Below are 16,649 nucleotides of genomic sequence, written 5' to 3' on the forward strand. Positions count from 1 at the left end.
GGTTGCATCCTGCCTGCGGTGCGTCGCGGCCATGATGCGGCCGGATTGCGGCGTTCCGACAGCCTCTGGACATCGTGCTCAAAGCGCCTCTTTGCGTCTCCAGGAGTCTTTAGAAGACGATACTTCCTCATTCAGCTCATGTGCCAAGGTCGCCAGGCAGGATAATGAGGTTTTAGCATCCAATGACTCCCTTCAACTCTGCTCGATTAGTTATGTAAAACAGCCAGACATAAGTTATTGACTTTGCGGGAGGGCCCGTGTTGGCTTTTGAAAATTGAAATTTGGCTTGTGTTATCAGCTGAATACGTTTTTCTATTTTCTTTCAGAAACATGTCCTCCCCTTGACCTTCTGCAGGTTTCAGCCACAGTCTGTGACGCTCATTCGAGAGAGCAATCAGCCCAAAATTAGCTTCCTAATTCAAATGAAGCAGCCTCTCATGTTCTCAATTAGCCTGGCTAAACCAAGATTGACAGCCTTGATTTAAACCATGTACTGTTTATGTCACCTGAAATTTAAAAACTGAATTTAAAGCTCAGCATCTGCAGATAAAAACATTCTGAAAGTATCAGTTGATTGATTTCAGTAATGAAATTAAAGTGAAACTCATTATAAGGATCCAATTTTTAAGCATTTCTTTCTGTTAATTCTGGCTCAGAGGTGATGAAGATCTACTTTGTTACGTCAGAGCAGTGGTTTGACCAAGGTTGTTCTAATGTTTGTCAAAAACCAAATAAATTGGAGATTTTCTTGCTATTTTTCTGTATAGAGGCTTTGCTAATTTCATAGACACATGCAGGACAGAGTCAGTAAGCTGCCCGTCGTTTAGTTGGGGATGAAGCGATTTTTCATGTCAGTTTCTGTTATATGACTAAATGCAGCTGCCCGTCATTTAAAACTCACATTCTGGCTGGACAACGTCTGGTCACACAAATCCACCTAAAAACAGACTTGGGTTGCTGATGCATCTTATCAGGTGGGCCTGTCATGATAACACATTTTACCGACGATAAATTGTCCCAGAACGTATTGCGATAAACGATAATATTGTTGTTTTGAGACCATTATAAAGTAATTTAACAGTAATAATGGCAGGAACACTTTCTCAGAGATCAATAAACTTTAAATTCTAATGAACATTAAACCCTGGATCTGAAAGACATTTGAAATATCCAAAATAAATAAACAGAAACGACAAATAAAATGAATTATGAAGTCTGTGTAAACAAAAGCACCAGACTGAAGAGTTTTACCTTTCAGTTTTGGTAAAAAGAGAAAGAAAAGAGGAAAACGATAAATCAAGCAAATGAAAATGATTGAGTTTCTTTTAATTTATCATGTGATTAATTGATTTATTGTGACAGGCCTATAGTCATCTCCTCCACTGACCCTGCTGACCCATCCTGCATGTCTCCACCAGGTCAAATCTGGTTTGACTCGGACCAGACACTGGAAATTAAACAAATGTTGCCATTTGGTCTCCAATCGAACTGAACCATCAGGTGGGAAAACACCTTTACAGTCCAGAAAATACGGTATTTATACCATGAAGCCTTTGGCACAATTTAAAAAGCTGTCTCTACTTGTAACATGTTTGAACAACACTTTGTGAACCTTTTATTTCAAAATGCTTCATGAGTGAAGCTGATGGTGTGATTGAGATCTAAATGTAGAAAGTATCCCGGCCTTCTGGACCAGAACCGGAGCTCCCTGAAACCGGCTGATGAGAGGCTGACCTCGGTTTGTTTACAGCCCAGCTGCTGTCGCGTTGGCTGCAGGACAGCAGTTAGCAGGCAGAGAGCTGCTTGAAATTATGCTGCAAACATAGGCGTAGGAAGCGGGGGGGACGGGGGGGACATGTCCCCCCCAATGACAGACTCGTTCCTACGCCCTTGACTGCAACAGACTTTGATGCTCAGAATTATTACCTCACTGTTTTTCACACTTTAAGTAGGAGGTTGAGTTTTGCTGCTGGAAAAAAAGATCAATTCATTTTCAGTCGTTTTAAATGTAAAGGGTGCAACAGTTGGTCTGAACGAACAGAGTATAGAGACAATAATCCGTCCCTCTGGTAGGGAAGAAGATGAGGATCTATGAAAAACAATTTCCTCAGAATTCTGACTTTCAAAATGTTAATATCAGTCTCACAATTCTGACCATTTTAACAAAATCTCACAAACTAAAGAATTCTGTAATTTCAGAATTCTTTTAATCGCAGAATTTTAACATTTCTAACAGTTTTTTCAGAATTATCTTTCATTTCATAATTATCCTGTTTTTATTCTGCTTTAATCTTTAATGTCTTTAATCTTCTGACTTTTATCTGTAAGGATTAAAGTCAGAATTCTGAGGAAAAATTGTCAGAATCTTTTATTTTTAGTGTCCCTGACCCTCTTCCCTTCACTTTGGTAAAAGTAACATGCTATTAAGGCGTTTTGGAGATTTCCAGCAACACATTTGGAACTGCATCATAAATTGCACAAGACAACAGAATAAATCCGTCTATCAAAACAAATAAAGCGCCCGGGCCTGCGGTTCTGGTGGCAGTTTGGATCTGTGATGGTTCTGGGATGGAAGGTGTGACGTGTCAGCGCTGAGCAGGCGATGGCCATTAAAACGGCGGGACTGCTCGGCCTGTCGGGTTCCTCCCTCCGCCTCCTGGTGATGGCGGAGCGCGGAGCCGTCCTGTAGAGCAGGCAGAGAAATGGACGAGCGTGACGGGTTCTTCCACCTCATTAGCCACAGGTCCAAAACCTGGATCTGATTTACCACGTAGAATGTAATCCTGCTGATGGTTTTCTTGAGATGAGTTGATCTGGAGAAAACAAACTTTGATAGTTTATTGTCTCGAAATTACCTTCATCTCAAGAAAACAATCAGAAAGTTACTTTGAAAAAACCTTCGGGACGTTAACTCGTTATTTGGGAAAACCGTTGTGAAACAGTTTATTTTCTCTGCTTCAGCACAAAACAAGCTAAACAAAACAAATAAAGCAAAGGAATAAAAAACTAATAGACATAAAGACATGATGTGTCATAAAAGCTCAGGACGCGGCCCGCTTCCTGCCGTCAGACCCAAACCCAGACTGAGGCTTGTAGGTGAAGAATGACAGAGTTGGGTGAAGCATGTAGAATCTCCATGAGTTTCCTCTGATTCAGAAACTTTACAGGAGGGTAATTGTCTGGGCGTTCTTCATGCATCAAAACTCGGCGTTAATAACAGTTATTAAACTATTTTGTGGTGAAATGAACACAGACCAGAGCTCAGGCATGTTGGGTCTGAGCTGATGGGCTGGAAAACATTCCTTTAAAAAATAAACCGATATTCCTGACGTGTTGAATCGATGAAGCCGAGTTTATGTGACTTGCTGACTTTAACCCTCAGTGATTCTCCGTCAGCGTTTGACGTCTCTCTGCTGCAACAAGTCCAATAATGTATGAATTCTGCTCTGTGTTTCTGCCTTTCCAGTGTTAAATTCCTGTTGATGCCTGGAATTTGTTCTAACTCCAGGTTTTTATGTAAAACGGTTTGTACCTGCAGCTTTGGGCTGATTCTGGATTATTTCCCCTGAGAATCGGTCAATCAACCCACTTCTTCCCGATTCCTGAGAGTGGCAGTTCTCTAATGAAGTGATGAGGGAATTAATCACAGTGACTGATATCAGGTCAAGATGGAAGATATTTCCTCCGTAACAGGAGGGACATATTATAATTTAATTCACTGTTATTGGGGATAATTCAATAAGAGAAGGTAGCTGGCTAATGAAGATCTGAATGATTAAAATAATGTCAACAAGAGTCAAAATCTGAATTAAAACACTTAAAAAAATAAAAACAGAAATTCTAAGTCCTGTTTTTGATTAAATTATACTATAACTTATTACTGTAATACATGTAATATACCATTCTATGGCACATCTGTAAGAACGTTTATCGTGCACATTTTACAAGAAAACAAAAGTAGGAGTAAGTTTTACAGAAGAGACAACAAAAATCATAAATCAATAATTTCCCGGTCTCCTGTTGAATAAATTACAATATAAGTGATTAATACATGTAATCCATTATACAGAATATCTATAATACAACTAAACTTGACGAAAATATTTCTACTATTGACGTTGACCAATGCTATTTCAAAGTGGGACTTGATTAGCTCGCAACTATTAATTGTCATGTTTGACAGATATTTCAAAATAAATGAACTAATACAATCAATGAGGTCACTGCATTTTATTAAAAGAAAATTCATGTTTAAAACTATTTTGATAGAATTTCCTATGAATACTTTCTAAAAACTTGCAAAATGTTGTAAAAAGGAAGAAAAAAGGAATAAATAATTCCTGTCGTCACTTTTATTGTTAACTCGATAATAGCAAAAAAATATTGTGATAAACTTTAAGTCCAAATTTGTTGATTTCCATGGTTTCCATCTTAAATAGCAGTCGGTTTGTCAGTAATAATGTGGTGCAGGACAGTTTTCCTTCCCACAGACTGATCGTCTTTCTGCTGCTGTTCATTTCTCTCTCTTTGCCCTCTGTGGCCCCCAAGCCGCTCACCTTTACCCCAATTTATCTGGCGGCTCCCTTCCTTTTCCCAAAGTCTCCTTTCAAGTCAGGAAGAAAGTCCTGAATGCCATTTAAGGTGACTAATGTTTTAATAATGTTTCTCCTCAGATTTTCAAAAAGTCATTTTGAGATTTTCTTCCTGTCTGTGTTGTGCTTCACCAATAATATCATAATTCATGTCAGCAGAAGAAATGACTCTGTTCTGAATTCCTGCAACAGGTTTGATGGTTCAACAAACATCTAAACCAAAAAACATCAGGAGGAAATTTCCCCTTTCAAAAGATGCAAACAATTAAAATCTTACAATTGAAAATATGCATCAAAAAACAATTAGATTTTTAATGATATGAACCATAAACAGTGGCTTTAGTTTAAAATGCAGATTTTACAAAAACTTGTCAAAATAAACAAAATCATGTTTTTGTTGTTAAAAAGGCAAGAAAACAAAATCTAGAAATTTTAGGATCTTTTTTTTAAATCTGACAAACCTACAAGACTTTTGGTTTTAAATCTATAATTTACATGTCGCTTGTCTAGAAATATGCTTTGCTTAATTTGTTAAAGTATTGTGTGTTTATTTATTTGACAAGTAAAAATAAATTTTTTCAGCCTTCCAGACCTTTCTGGTTCTGGTTCTGGTTCTGGTACTGGTTCTGCTCCAAACCAGAACCAAACATGCAGAGGTTCTCTGGGAGTATCAGAGCGTCTTTCTGGTTAAACATTATTAAAAGCGTTTAAGTGGCGTCGTCTTGGAGACGCTGCGCGGACCAGAGCGCTTCTGGATCCGACTCTCCTTAAAAGAGAATCAATAATGAATGCATGTGAAATGACCTTGTTGCCTCCTGGCAGGAGCTGATGTTTTAAACATCTACACCCAAAGCTGCTCTCACCCCGCTTTGTTTGAAGTTCCCTCACCTGCTGCTAAAACAACCATCTGTGCCACTCATGACTGCACACGGGCCTCTGGGTAGCGAAAACAAACACACTGCACCGTCTTTACATTCACCTCAATCACTGCTTGGCCTCACAGCTAAATAATTGCCATGCCAGTGTAAGCATGTCGTGTTTTGGGGGGAGATGTTTGCCTTCGGGGGTATTTGTATGGCTGACACATTCTGTTTGTGTCTCCAGGTCTGGTTTGGTCTTTTTGTTGTCATGTTGTTTCTGTTTACTTCACTCCTACCTTCTGTTTGCTTAGTGGCTGCTGGAAGCTAAAAGGGCAAATGGTTCAAGCTTCAGCCAAGTATGAAGTCTGCATGTTCTGTTCATGCAAATGTGAATTAGCTTCAGGTTTTATTCCACTTCTGAAATAAATGCATGATAATTAGCAACTCTGAGGACGCATCATTCACACACCAGTCCGGTTTAGTCAGACTGCAGTTGGTTTGGCTAGAAAGTTTGGTTCTTTTGGGGAGATGTGAACGCGTAATCGGACCAGAAAAACAAACTCTGGTCTTCTAGAGCTGGGCTCAGCTGAAATGAACCCTGGTTGGGTTCTGATTCATGATGTTCAGCACATTTCAGCAACAAGGCACTTCAAAATGCTTTAAGTCGTTTAAAACCAAGTCATAAAAACCACCATGCAGTCACTAAATGAGAACGTAATGATGGACACAATGGCTGAAATTAAGCGTTTCATATCAGTCAGAATGGATAATTATTGATTAGTTTTTGGTTTCAAATACCTGAAATAAAGCTAAACTATTAGTGGCCTTCCCTGTTTTATCCAGTTTTCATTCCACACCGCTGTTTTTTATGTATAAGCATTTATGAGGCGAAACCTGAAACTGCTGCTGTGCAAGTTACTCAACAGGTTGTTGCTAGGTAACCAAAGAGTGGGTGAGTTAGATGAAGCTACCAACCTAGCTTAACTTGCTGTGGGAGGTTTACATCTATTGATATTGATCATCTATCTGTCATGATGCAAATTGTTAGTGATTTATTGTCCAGCCATATGCAAACGGCAAGCAGACCGGAGTCCGCTCCAAACATAGGAAGTGGTCTAAAGCACTGGGCATTCTGGGTAAATACAACCAAAACAAACTTGCTAGCTAGCGTTAGCAGCAGAAATGGCTCCTGGTCTTTAGCCAAAGACAAAAGAGAAATCCTACAACCACTAAATTCTGGTGCCTCCATTTTTGTTTCCATTTTGTGAAGAAGGAAGTAGCGCTCAGTGTCTTCAGAGGTTTTTGTGTTGTTTCCTTCAGTGGTTCCTGGTGCAGCGCCCCCACAGGCCAGGAGGGGAACAGGTTGGTTTGACTCAGAGCAGAGAGAAAATCTAGCAAATGTTGCAATTTTGGTGCCCAATAAAACTGAGTCTCCTGGACTATGAGGTGTGAAAATACCCTGAATGTCTGTTGCTCTGCGTTTACATGGCTGTGATTGAACATCCCGTCTCTGTAATGTGGTTTGAGACAAAGTCCCAGCCATGATTATTGTTATTCTGTGCCTCTAGATGTTTCCGCTCTAGCAGATGATCAATCTAGCAGGTCTGTAACATTCAGCATTGGATTGTTTTAAAAAAGCGATCGATCAAAAACAGACTACAGTCCCAGACCGTTGTTTCATGGAGCTCACACCAAAGGGAGAAGAGTGAGAAAATCCAGTCACTCTGAACAAAAACATCAGTCTGACGATGAAGGACGGAGAGGGATGAGAGCTTAATTTCCCCCGAGACTCAAACAGATTAAAACGCTCTAAAATAAAGCTTTACAAAAAGGTTGTAATGTATCTTCAGTTTTACAGAATTTGGACAAAGTCCTGGAAAAACAGAGATGTTTAAACACGTTTTCCTTTTAAAAGCCATTTTATCCTCAAAACCAGCGACTGTAAAAGGAAACAGACAGTGTTGAACAGTAAAACATTGCTTATCGGACTGATTATCGTAGTTGGTTTAATTATTTTACCCACTGTCAGTAGATATCAGTAAATTAGAAAATATGAGTAAATACAGTTTATGGATGCAGTTTTTACAAATGGGATGTTTTCCAAGAGCGGTATTTGTTTTTGTGGGTCTATTATTGCTGTGGCACAGTGGCATTAAAAAAAATGTTATAAATAAAAGTATAAATAGTAACTTTAAAAACTATATCAGGAGAAAAGGTGCATTGCAATAATTTTTTTATTTTGCCACATAAGTCACAGTTTCTCCTTGACTCAGATAAAGATGAAGGAACATCAGCACAAAAGAAATACTGTGTGAACCGAAACGTCACAATTTTACCACAAAATACTGTAATATTTTAAGTCCAAACACCCACTCGTACGTTACATTATAAATGTTTATTTTTAAAGCTTTATTATTATAATTATGTTCAGCGGTTTGCAGCACCATCTGGATTTACTGTTTATGATGGAAAAGTGTACTTACATTCAGTGGCGGTCAAGTTAGTATTTTAAAAAAAAAAAAAATTCTTTTAGAAACATGCAATTGTGGTGTGAGTTATGAAAACCAGAAACAAACATTTAATTATTTCAATGTAATCATCAAAACACATCAAATACGTCGGTTAATCTTATTGTTTCTTGTTGTTAATTATCGTTCAAAAGCAGATCTAATAAAGTGCGTTACTCAGTGTTTCGACTGTTTTGAGGTTTTCTGGGACCCACCTGTTTAGAGCTGCCATCGATTAGCAATCAATCAAGTAATCAAGTTTATTTTATGACACATTTCAGCAGCAGTTCAAAGTGTTTTACGTGATAAAAACTCAAAAATAAAGTCATGAAAACATCATACAGTCACCAATTGAGACAAAATGTAACAAACGTTACATTTTGTCAAGTCCCATCATCAAAATCATTAAATGTATTGATTAACGTTCCATTTGTTATGGTTCAAAAGCAACTCTAACCAGGTGGGTAACTCAGTGTTTCGGCTGTTTTGCAGTTTTCTGGAAGTTTGCCCCAGATCTGTGGCGCATAGAAGCTGAATGCTGCTTCTCTGTGTTTAGTTCTGGAGTTACTGGCACTGTTGCAGTAATCAATGCGACTAAAGATAAAGACATGGAAAAATGTTCTTCAGGCGACAGAAGGCCGACTTTGTAACCGTCTCTATGTGTTTGTTCAGGTCAGAGTTCATCAGATTTCCCCTCTGCTGTCTAGTTTCCAGCTGTATAACTGAAGCTGTTTGCAGAAAATGTTTGGAAACCACTGGGGGGTCGCAGAAGGAAAAGTTTGGGAACCACTGCTCTAGATCGTCTTTAGGTCCAAACGAAACTTTTTCAACATTTAAAGTTTCCAAAGACAGAATGTTTTTCTCCCTGAGTGAAATAAATCATATTCTCCAGCAGATTCGTTCTGCTGTAACACTTTAGTGTCACACAAACACAGGGGCTGCTGTTATTCAGCTGTGATCTGAGACGAACACAATTAATCCTGCATCGACCCAGCCTTCGTTTAGCCAGGCCCAGGTAGTTTGTAATATTTGTGCTTTGCCATGTTCTCATTTGTGCACTGGATTCATTTTTGATCAATATGCTATTACAGGCCTCATTCCTGTGGGAGAGTCGGTTTTCTTTTCGTTTTGTGCCGGTCCAGGAGTGAAAACGTGACTGACAGGAGGGTTAAACGAAAAGAGTTGGCTTCAAAGTAAACAAGGGTGCTTTGAAAGTGCAATGTGTCAAATTTAGAATCATTGATCCTTTTTCTGCCTGCTTTTATGGCCATGTGGCCTGAAAAAAATGAGACGTTTCATTTCCTCTCAACATGTTTTATGGTGAAATTTCTCTCTTTTTAGAGTTCAGACTTAAAATAGAACCTGCTTTGGAAATTATACACACTTATTTAATTTCACTCTAATAGTACAATAATAATAAATTAGTCATGGTATAATTTATCAGCCATTTACATTAGAGGTGTTGAATAATTAAGATCCTGAGAACACATTTCCTAAAGGAACATGTAATATCAGTGATGATTCATTTCTCAGTGTCTGACCGGAGTTCAGAGCTGTGAAACATTCAGATCATTATAAAGATAATGCAGCGCAGCTGATTTCACACCTTTAGGAGAACATATTAAATATTAGTGGAGCTTAAAGCAATCATGTGTTTTTACTGCAGTAGTTATTAAGCAACTAAACAGCTTTTAATGCAGGATCTGGATAAGAACTACAGAAAGTAGTTGGTTTAATTAATACATGTTTCCACCTGTTCACTGTTCAGTTTGTGGGAAATTTATCCTCAAATACTTGAGACCTACGCTTAAAAAATTATAACTGCATATTTTAGTAGTTCAAACATCAGATATTCCTTAATATGCATTAAAACGTGGAAACTGTCTTAGCACTTCTATGTTAATTGTTCACTCTTAACGGTTCAGCCAATCAGCAGCAAGGAAAATAATTAGCGGTCCTGAACTGGCTGCTTTACCAATGTTGTGTCAAATAGCATTTAAGCTAGTGGGTTTTTTTAGCTTCTATGCTGCACTTTGTTTAAAATATTTTAGATGTGCAGAAAAATGAATAAATACTGAAGTGTGAATAGGCGCAGCTCCACTGTAAAGAATTCAACTTCTGAAATAAACACTTTTCAATAATATTCAAATCTGTTGATTATGACTGGATGATGTTTGAAACATTATAAATTAAATTGAGATGATACATAATGAATGAATGTACAAAATATTCTCTAAAAATATAGATAATTCAGGAGGGACAACACAGAACCTTTATTTAAAGCTTTATTACCGTATAATATATAGATACTTGTTATAGATTATGCATTCTCCCATCATGATGTATTAAATGGGACCTATTACGCAACATTCACATTATGGAAGTTTTTATGCTTCCATTTGGATCTCAACTGCCTCTAAAAAGTGTTTTTAAAAATAACCTACCAAGTCGTCATTTGGTGTCTGGAAAATGAGCCGTTTCAAAAACTTCCCGGTTGTTACGTCACATTTGGACTGCCGTTACCTAGCAACCCCATCAGAGTTCTGCCCCGTTGCCTAGCAACCCAAGCTGATCTCCAGAACCTGAGGTCAGTTGGTTTTACCGCTGTATGCGCTGTACAATGGCTGCTGGAAATGACAAGTGTTTTGTTGTTGTGTTTATCATCCAGGAACCACCTGCTGCATTCTTGTTGGTTGCGCAGGAGGCTCAACTTCTGCTTTCATAGATGCACGGTTGTTTATTTGTGCCTCTGCTTGCAGTCATTTTCACAGGCGAGTGTAAATGTTGAGTTGGGCGCGTGGCCAGCAGCAGACCCCCTAAAGCAGCTAAAACCTCATTATCCAAGAATGATTTTATGTATTAAAATGTAACGAACATGTTTTGTATCGCCCATAGATCCTAACCCGTTAAAGGAATCATAATAGTTCACCTTTAACTAGTCACTGCCTGGAAACCTCCAGTACATGCATTACATCCATCCATCCTGAACCACGATGTATTTTTTATCATCCATGTCAGCTACAGGTGACTCACCGTCGCTGTGAGCAAACAGTCCACCTCACCACTTCGGGGTAATGCGGGTCTTTGAGCAGAGCTGTGGTTGGATGGTGGGTAAATTTTCTGAGGCAGCCAGTGAATGTGATTGAGGCGTCAGCATCTGGCATCTTTGGATTACAGAGATTGTGGGAGCAGCAGGTGGCGCCGCGGTTGGTAATGGAAGTCTCACTCCAGCCGATGTGAAAAGGCAAGAGTCCAACCTGAAAGTCCTCGGCATGAAAAGGTTGAAAATCCAGTTGGAGAAGGGAGTCTGTGAGAAACGGGCAAAAAAATAAAAAATTAAAGAGAAAAATCCAATATAGACGAGTTAGAAATCAATTTTTTCTGCTAAAAGACACTTTAAACTCAAAATAGGGAGAATTTGAATGAAAATGTTACTATTCTTAAATACTCACCTCAAAGGAAATTTGAGTAATTGCTCACCTGATTACAAAATGACTGACAGGATTAGTTTGTCTGGAATGAAACTGAACAGAAGGTTAGAAAAAGGAAGAAACCAAACTATCTGTGGTGTTTATTTAGCTATTTTCATTTCCTCATTATTACCCCAGAGACTAATATTCCAATACCTTCACTCCTTCTAAAAAACAATTGAAAGCAAAAACACCCGACGGAAACAAAACATAAAAGGTTCAAGGTATGTGTGTTTTAAAGGAGACGTATTATAACTATTTTCTCTTCTTCATGATTGACAGCAAATAAACAGGTGTCTGAAAAGCTCCTCAATAGAAAATCCTCAAAAATACAAACATAGAGATACTTTCATTTTTTTTCTGTGGTTGTTTCACGTCAGGATCCCAGATTTACAGGGAGGAGTGCAGCTCCATTTAAGCTCAGTAACAACACACGCTGTTCTCAAACGCATTTCATGCATTTTCAAATTATTTTTTTTTGTATTTCAGTTAAATAAACACATTCTCCTTGTAAATTTATTCCAGTTGAAAAATATCCATATAACCATTTTCTTCGCTTATTGCCAATAAAAGGAGAAAAACAAAATCATATGTTCGGCTTTTAAGACGGGTAATAATGTTCAGTGGTGGGCGGATAGATATAAAAAATAGATGGTATTGATATGCCTACAGGCATTCTTTTATAATTATTACATCTCGATCCTGGCTATAAAACACTTTAAAAGATTCAGGGTGTTTTACACCTGGCAGTCCAGTAGACTGTTAGAAAACTGAAACTGAAGCATTTGTTTCAGTTTAAGCTGCTCTGAGTCAAACCAGCCAAACCCTTTGAGCAACCTGTTCCCCTCCTCACCTGTGGGGGCACTGCACCAAGAAGTATTGAAGGAAACAACATGAAAACCTCTCATGAGTGCAACGTCCTTCTTCATGAATCTTAAACAAAAATGGAGTGCCCTCAGATTTTAGCGGTTGGAGGATTTCTCTTTTCTTTTTAGTAAAAGACAGCGCGCCATTTCTCCTGCTAGCGCTAGGCTAGCATGTTTGTTTTGCTTGTATTTACCCAGAATGCCCTGCACTGCAGTCCACTTCCTGCTTTTGGAGCGGTCTCCGGTCCTCTTGATGTCCACTCATGCTTTCGAACAGAACCAGAGTTCACTTTAACCGAACCGAGACCGATGTTTGCAGAACCAGAGTTTGATTGTTTTGGTCCTGTTAGCATTCACAGCTCTGCCAGTGAACCGGACTTTCTCGGCAAACGGACTGGAGTTGGATTCAAGCCGTTAAGGTGCTGATGTGAACGCCTTTTAACAGCTTCATATGATCTCTCCTTAAGTCTCATTAGAACTGCAGCTCTTGTGGGACATTTACAGTTTTTAACTGACTTTTTTTTTTTAACTTCTTGATGAGTAAGAATCACAAAAGTCCAGTAACAAATGCATGGACTCGTGTTTGTGCATCACTCTGGGATAAAATGTTTTTGCAAAACCTTGGCTATGAAAAAATCCCCGGAAAGCTTTTTCATGTAGGAGTTTTATAATATGTGACACATCGTGGTCAAAATGCCACCGAGGTTCTGAGCAGTTTGTTTTGTTTTGTTGGTGTCTGCTTTACCCTCCTGTACAGTGGAGGTATTGTGTTCTTTGCTGGCTTGTGAGCCATTTTATAGCACAATCAAGTAAATGTTGCCTTCAGTTGTTACAAAAATGCTACAGATATCAAATATAACTTAAAAGAAATTTTACTTCCCGATGTAACGCCTTGAAATTGGGCCTTCGTGCCTTTAAAAAAATGGCTTCCTGAAAGCCCTGCCTCCAGGAAGTCATCTCAATATGGTGCAGCTTGGCAGCTGAATGGTTGTCATGGAGATAAAAGGATTTCAAAAACATGCATGAAATATTCAAGGCAACACTCCAGGTTTAAAACATTAAAACATGATGTAAAGCTAAAAAAATAGATTTTCCATGATATTTTCTGGTTCTGGTGGAGCTCTCTTCCTGTTAAAAGGGAGTTCTTCCTGTCCACTGTCACCACATGCTTGCTGAATAGAAAGGATCGCTGAAAAGTTAAAGTAAGTAGATTTATCCCAGGATATAAATTAGATTTACGTGACTCATGGTTGGGAAATTGTTGGTGAATGGTGTTATGAAAATAAATGAACAAATGCTTAAAAACAGCATGAATACTTGGTGTTTTCTAAAGTTTTTCCCGCAGACACAGATCGCACTAACAAGTTGTTTTCACAAATGTATGAATTGCTGTAGCAGCAGAGCAGAGCGAGCATCGGAGGCCCAGTGGTGACAGTAAGGGAACATGACAGAGGCAGCGCTGCGACTTCAGCACTGACAGCCACATTTTATAAGATAGATGTTCAACTCAGCTCTGTGTGTGTGTGTGCGTGCGTACGTGTGTGTGTGTGTGTGTGTGTGTGTGCGTGCGTACGTGTGTGCGTGTGTGTGTGCGTGCGTACGTGTGTGTGTGTGTGTGTGTTGGCGCTCATTTTTCAGTCAGACTTTGCTTCAGGTAAATCCGTGGTGACGCTACCAGTAAGTGCAGCTGTTATAAAGAACAAAACTCTCGGTTCCTGAAATGCTGGGATCCATTTTCTTCTGGACGGTTCCTCTCCTCGTTTCGCTGACCGAAGGGCTGCAGCAGATCCTCATCGGGACATTTCATCCCCAGAAACGGCCTTAGTGGGGAAGCAGCTATTTGAAGATTATTCTGAACATCCAAAGCTGAGCCTTCGGCAGTGAATATTTACAACCAGTGAAAAATTCAGTCTGTTTCTCTGCTGCTGTCATTCCACATTTACATGAATTTGGCTTCTTATTCATGTTAAACTGAGGAAAGAATTTATTTAATGAGTTTTAGGGCAACAATAAGAAAATACAAAAAAATTTAATTACAAGAACAAAATTGTAATTTTTGTAAAGCAACTGTTCTCATATTATTTTAACTTTATTCTCATAATTTTATGACTTTCCTTTTATAATTGTTTTATTTTTTCAGTGTAGCACTAACACTGTTGTAAGATAAAGTTTATTGTCTGTTAAAAACCTGCATGATAAACAAAAACAAATGTTTGTGTTGTTTTCTAAAGTAAAAAAATATATAATTTGAGAGCAAATCAAAAATCAAAGCAAAATCCTTTGGCAGTAAAGTTCAGTAAAAACAAAAATACATTTTAAGAGTGAATATGAAACTAAAACATCAACCTGTGGGTTTCAGATTGATAGTATTGGTATCAATAATTTAGATCAATCTGCTCACCTCTGGCTCTTAATACCTGTCCTAAGATATGAATATATGATTTATTTCTATTTATTAGTGGGAATAAATGGAGAAAATGTCTTTCAACTGGAATAAAAAACCCAGGAGAGTGTGTATCACACTTATTAATTTAGTTAAAGTAAATTTATTTGGGATGACTCGAGAGAAACCTACTTGGTATCAATATTATCTACATTTTTGGTCAGATCTTCTAGTTTATTGAGCGATCAGAGGAACCTGATTTTATGAATCAGAGCGATGAAAAACAGCGTAAACAAAATGTAAAACGTTGTTCCTCCTGTAGTTCAGCATTTGTGGCCATTTAATGCTGAGACAATTAAAGCCGCTCTGCATTATCCTGCAGCAGCGCCGTGTCAGCAGCCGTCTTTACGGCATCACAGCTAAAGTTTGTTTTGTTAAGGGTTCCTATAAAGTGTTAAGACTGTTTTTCTCCCCATTTAAAGTTTCCTACGTGTGTGTGAAGGCATGTGTGTGTGTGTTTTTCTGCAGGATGACTGTGACAATGAGTACACAGGCTTGAGTTTTCACACTGGAGGTGCCAATTAGCTCTCGGAGATGACAGGAGAGCAAGAGTTGGCTCAGCAGTAACGAGCTGCTCCAGCAGAACCTCTCTGCTACTTTCACACTTTCTATTGTCTCTTTTCTTCCTTCTGTGTGGTATCTGTCCCAACTTATTGCTTGTTGTTTGTATATTCTCTCATATTTCCTCCGTCTATTTTTGTATCGCCAACCTTTTCCTTAATCAATGATCCACAGAAGGAGTTTCTTTGTGTAAAGTCAGAGATGCAAGTGTTGCTTCACCTTAAAACTTCCCCGTTCACGTGTATTTTTACTTCACTCTGTCACCTCACGACTGTCTTAGTCTCCTGGAAAGATTTGCACCTGGGCGGCTGTCCAGAAAATCAATCGTTCTCCACATAATCTGGCATATCTCACCTTCCAGAAGTCATTTTGGAAAATTGATGTCCTTCACGGCCACTTGCATCTCAAAACCGACATGTCAAGGCGGACGAGTGCTCCAATCCGAGGAGATAATTGTTTAAGAGAGTTCCAGTCTGAAAACTATTTGACCTTTGGTAAATTACCTGGTGGGCAGAAGATTCACAGATCTGAGTGAAACAAACTGCTGGAGAGAAAATTAAATACTGCAGCGAGTTTCAAGCTAAATCACTTCAGGTAAACTCTGAACAAAGATCTGCTCAGAAATATCTTACAGCGCAAAGAAAATCACTGTAAGTTAGTTTATTGCAACTTCTTTGTGTGTTTTTTTTTTAAATACTCTCAGTTCCCACAAGTCTGAACCCGCCATCTTGGTAGGCATGGATGAACCATGGCCTCCAGAGCAACAGAAACAAAGTATGTTCATGTAAAAGAGAAATACATGTCACCAGAATCAGCTCTGTTGGCATTGACGCATGTGATTGTTGTCATGGCAACTCCATATTAACTGTCATCACAGTGATTCCTACCAAGATGGCTGTCGGTGACAAAGTCCCTGGATGTGACGTCACATGAGAACTATTGTAAATGTAAAAGGAATAGACATGATTTGAGTGAACAACAGCTTTAATTTGCACTAACTTTTATAAACATTTGCTACATCCAAATAAATATTAGCAATACAAAAAAAATTAGAGTTTTAACAGAAATATTTTTTCTCTTTTTCCTACTGAATTCCTCATATCCAAAATGTTAACGCTGATTTGTCTGGAAAAGTTCATTTCTGATGATTTGGGAATTCTCCAGTGGTGGACACACTTCTGCTAATCCAATTATACCCGAGCTAATCTTTTGTTTAGCGTTATTTAGCTAAGTTTGACGACATTTAGCACCGGTAGCTTCCCCTAAATAAAATTCTTCTTGATAAATTTTAACATGCTTATTTACTTGGCTGTTTTGTAAACTTTCAGTTGAATAAAGTTCGACATCTGT

General features: G+C 38.5%; 1 long non-coding RNA gene across 1 annotated transcript in view; it reads left to right on the forward strand.

Annotated features, from left to right (window-relative positions):
* LOC106961986 (uncharacterized) overlaps positions 1-15,893 on the forward strand; it is a 31,368-nt gene extending 15,475 nt beyond the window's left edge. Inside the window, exon 3 of the long non-coding RNA XR_001427872.1 lies at positions 15,661-15,893. This is a non-coding gene — a long non-coding RNA (uncharacterized LOC106961986). The remainder of the gene's footprint in view (positions 1-15,660) is intronic.
* The last annotated feature ends 756 nt before the right edge of the window (positions 15,894-16,649 follow it).

This window comes from Poecilia latipinna, unplaced genomic scaffold (genome assembly GCF_001443285.1).
Source record: "Poecilia latipinna isolate Pla-1442-1.1 unplaced genomic scaffold, P_latipinna-1.0 Scaffold1357, whole genome shotgun sequence".
Taxonomy (NCBI): Eukaryota; Metazoa; Chordata; class Actinopteri; order Cyprinodontiformes; family Poeciliidae; genus Poecilia; species Poecilia latipinna.